Here is a 7,768-nt window from a genome sequence, read left to right as displayed (position 1 = left end):
TGATGGAATACAAATAAAAATCTTTCAACATACTGATGTAGCACTGGAGGCATTCACTCATCTATGTCAAGAAATTTGGAAGACAACTACCTGGAAGGGGTGACCCAACAGAATTCAGAAATTATTGGATAATATCACTGATATCCCATGTGAGTAAAGTTTTACTAATGATAATAACAAAATCGGCTGCATTCATACATTGACAGAACTTCCAGATGTTCAAGCCAGATTCAGAAGAGGGTGGAAAGAAGAATATCATTGCTGGCATCAGATGGATCTTTGCTGAAAGCAGAGAACACAGAAAGATGTTTACCTGTGCTTTATTGACTATGCAAAAGCTTTTAAGTGTGTGGATCATGACAAGCTATGGACAACATTGCAAAGTATGAGTTTTCTAGAACACTTAATTGTAATCATGAGGAACCTGTACATAGATCAAGAGACAGCTATTTGAATAGAACAAAGGAGGACTGAGTGGTTTAAAATTATGAAAGCTGTGCATTGGGGTTATATTCTTTCACCATACGTATTCAATCCATGTGCTGAGCAAATAATCTAAGAAACTGGATTATATGAAGAAAAACATGGCATACAGATTGGAGGAAGACTCTAACAACATCTGCGATGTGCAGATGATACAACCTTGCTTGATGAAAGCGAAGAAGACTTAAAATACTTGGTGATGAAGATTAAAGACGACAACCTTCAGTATGGGTTGCATCTCAATATAAAGAAAACAAAAATCTTCACCGCTGGACCAATAAATAATATCCATATCAATGGAGAAATCATTGATGTTGTCAAACACTTCATTTTACTCAGATCATCTATCAACACTCATGGAAGCATCAGTCAAGAAATCAAACGACATATTGCATTGGGCAAATCTGCGGCACAAGGCCTCTTTAAAGCGTTGAAGAGCAAAGGTGTCAATTTGAGGACTAAGGTGCACCTAATGAAAGCCATGGTATTTTCAATAATCTCATACTTATGTGAATGTTGGACAGTTACTAGGAAGACCATGGAAGAATTGATCCATTTGAGTTATGGTTTTGGAGGAGAATATTAAAAGTATCCATGGACTGCCAGAAGAACAAACAAATCTGTGTTGGAGATAGTACTGCCAGAGTGCTCCCTAGAAGTCAGGATGGCAGAATTCATCTCTTATACTTCAGACATTATCAGGCTGGACCAGTATGTGGAGAATGATGCCATGCTTGGTAAAGTGGAAGGTCAGCAAAAAAGAGGAAGACCCCTAACAAGATGGATTTGCACAGTGGCAGCATTTATGGGCTCAAGCGTTGTAACACTTGTGAGGTTGGACCAGAGCCAGGCAGTATTTTGTTCTGTTTTGCATAGGGTTCCTATGAGTCGGGTCTGACTGGACTGCATCTAAAAGCAAAGATGGAGATCAAAGACCACAGCCTTCAGTATCAAAGACTACAGCCTCAATGTGAAGAAAAAAAAGATTCTCACAATTGGATTGAAAATAACATCATGATAAACAGAGAGATGGTTGGAGCTAGCAAAGACTTTATTTTGCCTGGATCTACAATCAACACTCATGGAAGCAACATTCAGGAAATCAAACAACATCTTACATTAAGTAATAATGCTGCAAAAGATCTCTTTAAAATGGATGAACCTTGATGACATTAAGCTGAGTGAAATTAATCAGTCACAAAAGGAGAAATACTGCATAGGACCATTATTGTAAAAGATTAAGAAAAAGAACCCACCCTAAAAGGGCAAAAAAAAATAATATGTTGTTGTTGTCAGGTGCCAACGAGTTGGTACCAACTCATAGTGACCTTATATCTCTGCCTCCATCTCTGGTGTCACTGCTTCTCTGAGTAGGGTCCCACATTCTGCTCTTCTTCCTTGATGGTCCTAGGGACCTCTACTCCTACACTGCAAAGTCAACCATTCCCCTCCTTTTACTACAAAATGTCTACCTTTACATTTCCAACCCCCACAGTCAGTCCTGATAGCAATTATTCACTATTGTGCCACGTGAGTACCATCCCCATCTCCTTTCATCAGCCCCGCCCAGACAGATTGGATACTACTCAGTGGAGAGTCTACCTTCCTCCGTGCCCTCTGGATCTAGGCTCCTTCTTGAAAGCTTGTAAGCCAGTCACTTTTTGCCTTTGTAGCCCCCCCATTTTGGGTAGCCAATGTCCAAGTTGCCCGTCCCTGTCTACCCTGTGTAGCGAGGGGGTGGGAATGATCCTCGCTATATGGATTTGTTCCCTCTTTTGAGCTACTGCATCCATAGGTGTGGGTCAAATTCATCAAATTTTATCAGATTACTCTTTTTTTCCTCTTCTTTCTTCTTCTGGTTGAGTTCTGATCATCCAGCCATCAAAGCCAGGTCAAGTGGATATTATCTGCAAGTGTGGGTGTTCTGGTGCATATGCCCTCTCATATGCACCAGAACATATGCATCAGCTGGACGCTTCACTCTCCACTCTAGTCCTCTGTGGCTGTGTCACTGACTCTGGACCCAGGAATCCCCAGGTCTTGTCACACTGCTGGATAACCAGGTCTTCACCCAGGTTCACAGGAGTCTATGGAACACTGTAGGCCTTAGTTCCCAGCTTCACTGCTGTTTTCCCCTCACTTCCTCTTATCTGTGCCCAACGTGGTCACCAGACAGAGTGCATGTCTGCTCATGTATTCCCACTGAGTTAGTCTTAGTCTTGGAAGGGGGTTTTCCCTAAGGGGACCTGGTCACTTGCCACGATGTCTCCTAGGCGAGCAACTTGCTTGTTCTTGTAGTAGTCAGTCGGACAGTCATTATTGTTTTATATTTTTCCTTTTGGTCTTTCTTTCAAGAATTACCTTCTGTTCTTCTAGCCACTCCAGGGTGGTCTACTTGTCTTTCAAGTGGAAATTTCCCACCTCAGAAGATTCTGGATGAGGTTCAGGATTCCACCTATGGTATTATATAATGCAGAGGCTCCACAGGAAGCCTCCTTCGTTGGGCACGTTGAAGCTCCATTTTTATTTGATGCTTTCTGTATCATTCGATGTTTTGCCCCTGGATTTCTTCAGTATTGCAAGTTGAGGCTTAAATTTTTCTTGAGTTCTTTTAGCCTGAGAAATGCTGAGTGTGTTCTTCCCTTTTGGTTTTCTAAATCCAGGTCTTACACATTTCATTATGATACTTGACTTCTTCTTATGCTGTCCTCTGAAATTTTCTGTTCAGCTCTTCTACTTCCATATTTCTTTCATTTGTTTTAGCAAGTCGACACTGAAAAGCAAGTTTCAGGGTGTCTCCTGACATTCATTTTGTACTTTTATTTCTTTCCTGTCTTTTTAATGCCCTTTTGCTTTCTTCCTGTATGTACTCTTTCTCTTCTTTTTAAATGAACTTTAATTTTTGTTTTCACATGTGTCAGAAAACAAGTTGCCATCATTCTGCATATGACTAGACCTGCATGCTATCTATTCTTGAGGTCATCCTACAACTCTTCTGGACTTTGGTCATTAGTGTTGAATGCATCAAATTTGTTCTTGAGATGGTCTCTAAATTCTGGTGGGATATGCTCAAGGTTATATTTTGGCTCTTGTGGAACTGCTTTAATTTTCTTCAGCTTCAGCCTGAACTGATATATGGTCAGTTCCCACACTCAGCCCCTGACCTTATTTTAGTTGATGATATTGAACTTTTCCACCATCTCTTCCCACAAATGTAGACAATTTGATTCCTGCATATTTCATCTGATGAGGTCCACGTGTTTAATCACCTTTTATGTGTTTGTTTGTTTTTAATTTGTAATGAAGATGTCATTGATCTTGTAAAATTTTTATCATGTGAGCTCCAGTATCATTTCTATCACCAAGGCCATATTTTCCAACTACTGACTCTTTCTTTTTGTTTCCAACCTTTGCATTGGGATCTCCAGTAATTATCAATACATCTTGATTGCATGTGTGATCAATTTCAGATGGAAGGAATTGGTATAATTCAATTTCATCATCACTGGCTATAGTGGTTGGTGGGTAAATTGGAATAATAGTGGTATTAACTGGTTTTCCTTGTAGGCATATGGATATTATGCTGCCATAGAAAGCATTGTACTTCTAGGTTGATGTTAAAATGCAATGCTCTTTTTGTCAATGGATGCGATTCCATTTCTCTTCAATTTGTCATTCTTGGCATAGTAGACCATGTGATCATCTGATTCAAAATGGCCAATACCAGTCCATTTCAGCTCACAAATGCCTAGGATACTGATCTTTATACGTTCCATTTCTTCCTCTCTCTCTCTCTCTCTTTTTCTGCTTGAAATATAATTTAATACTAAGCAAAGGACTTGATAGATATCCCACTCAGTTGTATTACATGTTTGTTTGTTATTTGATCAACAAGAAAACATGTACAAAGGGTCAAGCTGTCTTCCTCTACTTTTCTTTTAAAGCAGCTCAATGATTGTGGAGATTGGTTAGTACAGTACAGAGAACCTGAAGGTAAAAGTACAAAATGACATTTAACACCAATGCCAGTACTCATGCCATTATGGTTATAATTAAGGGTATCAATTTTTATGTTACTCATTTTTCTTTAGAACATAAGTCAAAACCACTAATTTAACTATGAGGTATATACACAATACATACACAACCTTACATGAAATACTTTTCAATAGTAAGATAACATTTTTAACATTGGAAACTGACTGTGCTGATTTGTACGTTGACTTAACGGAACAAGAAAAGAACTACATTAAACAGGGAGGGCTACACTGAGCACAGTTCTCAAAGATGAAAATGTCTTCCTCTCCCTCATTACTTACCACAGGCTATACAATGTCCTGAGAGGATTCATTAAGGAAAACTCAATCACAGCTTTAAGACTTTACTCTGGCAAGAACTAATGAAAAAGCAAATTGGAAGATGAGGCTTCACTTGTGTTTTCAAATAAATGGTCTTGATTTTCCTTCTTACAGAAAAAGTTTAAATCAGTTTATTGTAAATATATGTGAACCATTCATCTTTGCAGCTTTCAGGTATAAAGTACAACAAACACTTCATTTATACAATGTCTATAAGAAGAGGTCAATAGAAAATATCTCATCTCAAGTCGTGACATCATCCATTCAAGTCCTTAGCACAGTCCTTCACCAGTTAAGAACACAACATGCCACTGATGACCTGTAATAGAAGTGAGTTTCAAAAACTGGGAAATTTCCACTATAGTCATGCATTCTTTTTTAGACTTTTATTGTGAATTGGGTGGAGGCTTGCAGAGTAATTTAGCTTTCCATTCTACAATTCAATTGCATTTTGTTTCATGCCATTGATTGCAATCCACGCAATGCAACATAACTTATCCCACTTCCTCCCTGTTTCCTGCTTCAATACTCACTGCTTTTCTAACCCTTCTTATCTTTATCCTTGGATGAATACTGCCCTTTTGATCTCAAATGTTTGATTCTTCTAAGGTGTGTGATCTCCCTACTGTTATTATTTCCTTTATAAGTCTATTGTTTGGCTGGAAATTGACTTATGGGTGTGAGGTAATTCCTTGGCCTGAAGAATGACTAAGGATCACAGTCTTAGGGCTTCCAGCAGCCTCTCTCCAACCTATAAGCCTGATCATTTCTGGTTTTGTTTTTTATTTAAGTTTTTTATTGTGGATTGAGGAACGTTTACAGGGCAGATCATCACTTTTGCATTAAACAAATCATACATATTTTTTCATTACAATGATTATAATCCCCTCCATTTACCATCAGTTAACAGGATTTCTCCCTATTCACTTTACCTCTTTTTAAAACAACAACAACAACAACAACACTCAGGCATATATAATAATTTACACCACCAAAGGGCACATTCTGCAAGTCTGCCTCCTAGCTGCCAGCTCTTAGTCCCTCTCTTCCCATGAATCTAGAGTCCTCAGCTGCTCCTTCTCTCCATGTCCCCATCTCTGCCTCCATCTCAGGCATCGCTACTTCTCTGGATAAGGTCCTGTATTCTGCTTGTGCTCTTCTCCCTTGATGGTCCTAGGGTCCTCTGTTTCTGGACTGTAAGATTAACTGCTGCCCCATTTTTGTTACAAAACTTCTACCTTTACAATTGTGACAGCCGCAATTAGTCAGGATAAAATTATTCACTATTGAATCATAAGAATCTTATCCCCATCTCTTTTCACCAGACCCATCTAGACAAGATGAAAATTATTCAGTGTGGATTCTTCTTCTCACACACTATTAAACTAAACTCCCCCTTGAAACCTTGTAAGCTAGTCACTTTGTGCCTTTTTTGCCCCCTCATTTTAGATAGCCCATGTCTGTGTTGCCTGTCCCTATCTACCCTGTGTACAGAGGGGATAGCATTGATACTTGATATGCAGAGTCCTTTACTCTCTGTTGATATTTAGAGTTACTACCTCCATAAGTAAGGAGCTCTGGTAGCATAGTGGTTACGAATCGGGCTGCAAACCTTAAGGTCAGCGGTTCGAAACTACCAGCTGCTCTGCGGGAGAAAGATGACACCCTCGGAAACCCTGTACAGGGTCGCTATGAGTCGGAGCCGACTCGACGGCACATAACAACAACAACAACAACCTCCATAAGTACAGGTCAAGTTCATCAAATTGTAGCAATTTACCCTTGTTTACTTTATCAAAAATTGTTTTTGTTTTTATTTTTTTGTAATCTTCCTCTAGTCGAGTTCTGATTATCAAGCCATCAAGGCTAGGTCAAATGGGTAGTATCTGCAACTTTGGGTGTTCTTGTGCACCTCCCCTCAGTTCAGCTGGATGCTGAACTCTCAGCTCTAGACCTCTGTGGCTATACCCCTGTCCATAGGTTCAGGTGTCCCCAGGTTTCACCATACTTTGAACCAACCAGCCCTTCCTCTTCTCTCTCTTATCTCAAGGTCAACGGGAGTCAATGGACTGTGGTTGAACTCAGCCCATTTCTTCATTGCCACCTTTCCGCCTCTTCCACTCACCAGTAAACCAATGTGGTCACCAACAAGTTTACATGCCTGGTCATGTGTTCCCTTTGACTTTCAGTCTTAGAGGGGGTTTGTCCTGAAGGGACTTGATTGCTTGCCTTGATGGCTTCCCAGTGAACAACTTGCTTTATTCTTGTAGCAGCCAGTCATACTGCCATTTTTATATTGGGCTTTTCCTGATGATCTTTCTTTGAAGATGTATCTTCTGTTGCTCCAGCTGTCCCAGACTGGTCAGCTTGTCCTTGTTAGTGGGAATGTCCCACCTCAGAAGTTTCTGGATGAGGCTTGGGATTCCACCTAAGGTCCTATACACTGCAAAGTCTTAGCAAGAGGCCTATTTCACTGGGCAAGTTCTAGAACCCCTTTTAGGTATTCCCATCAGTTACAGGCTGAAGATGGGCTCACAACCTTTCTGTAATCATGTTTCCCAACATTCCTTTCTATCCCACTCAAGTGTCTATTTTACAATAGTAGGCAAGGGAAACCAATATACACAAGACAGTCAAGCATCTTAGTATTATTGTCCCTCTTCAAGCTATGCCTTGATCCCTGTATCACAGAGCCCTGTTGTTCCAAGGTTGAGCATGCATCACTATGTACTTCTGTCTCATTTAGCCCATGCAAACCTGTCTCAGTGTTCCTTTATCTACCTTGTTCTTCCACCCCCTCCCCCTTCTTGTGTATTGCCCTCCCCAACACCTGAACTATGATGTGTCAGGCCCTACTCTGTTCTCTACTGTCGCCACCCTCCACCTCCCCCAAGTCCCCCAACATCCTCCCACACTGGTAACCAACA

The 7,768-nt window shown here is 40.3% G+C and overlaps 1 pseudogene; it reads right to left on the bottom strand.

The window, feature by feature from the left end:
* Window positions 1–5,011: 5,011 nt before the first annotated feature.
* The window catches only part of LOC102815484, a 5,095-nt pseudogene continuing 2,338 nt past the window's right edge, over window positions 5,012–7,768 (bottom strand).

The sequence above is a fragment of the Chrysochloris asiatica genome, unplaced genomic scaffold (assembly GCF_000296735.1).
Source record: "Chrysochloris asiatica unplaced genomic scaffold, ChrAsi1.0 scaffold00125, whole genome shotgun sequence".
Lineage (NCBI taxonomy): Eukaryota > Metazoa > Chordata > Mammalia > Afrosoricida > Chrysochloridae > Chrysochloris > Chrysochloris asiatica.
The sequence above is the reverse complement of the archived record's forward strand: the minus strand, read 5'-3'. Positions and strand labels throughout refer to the sequence as shown.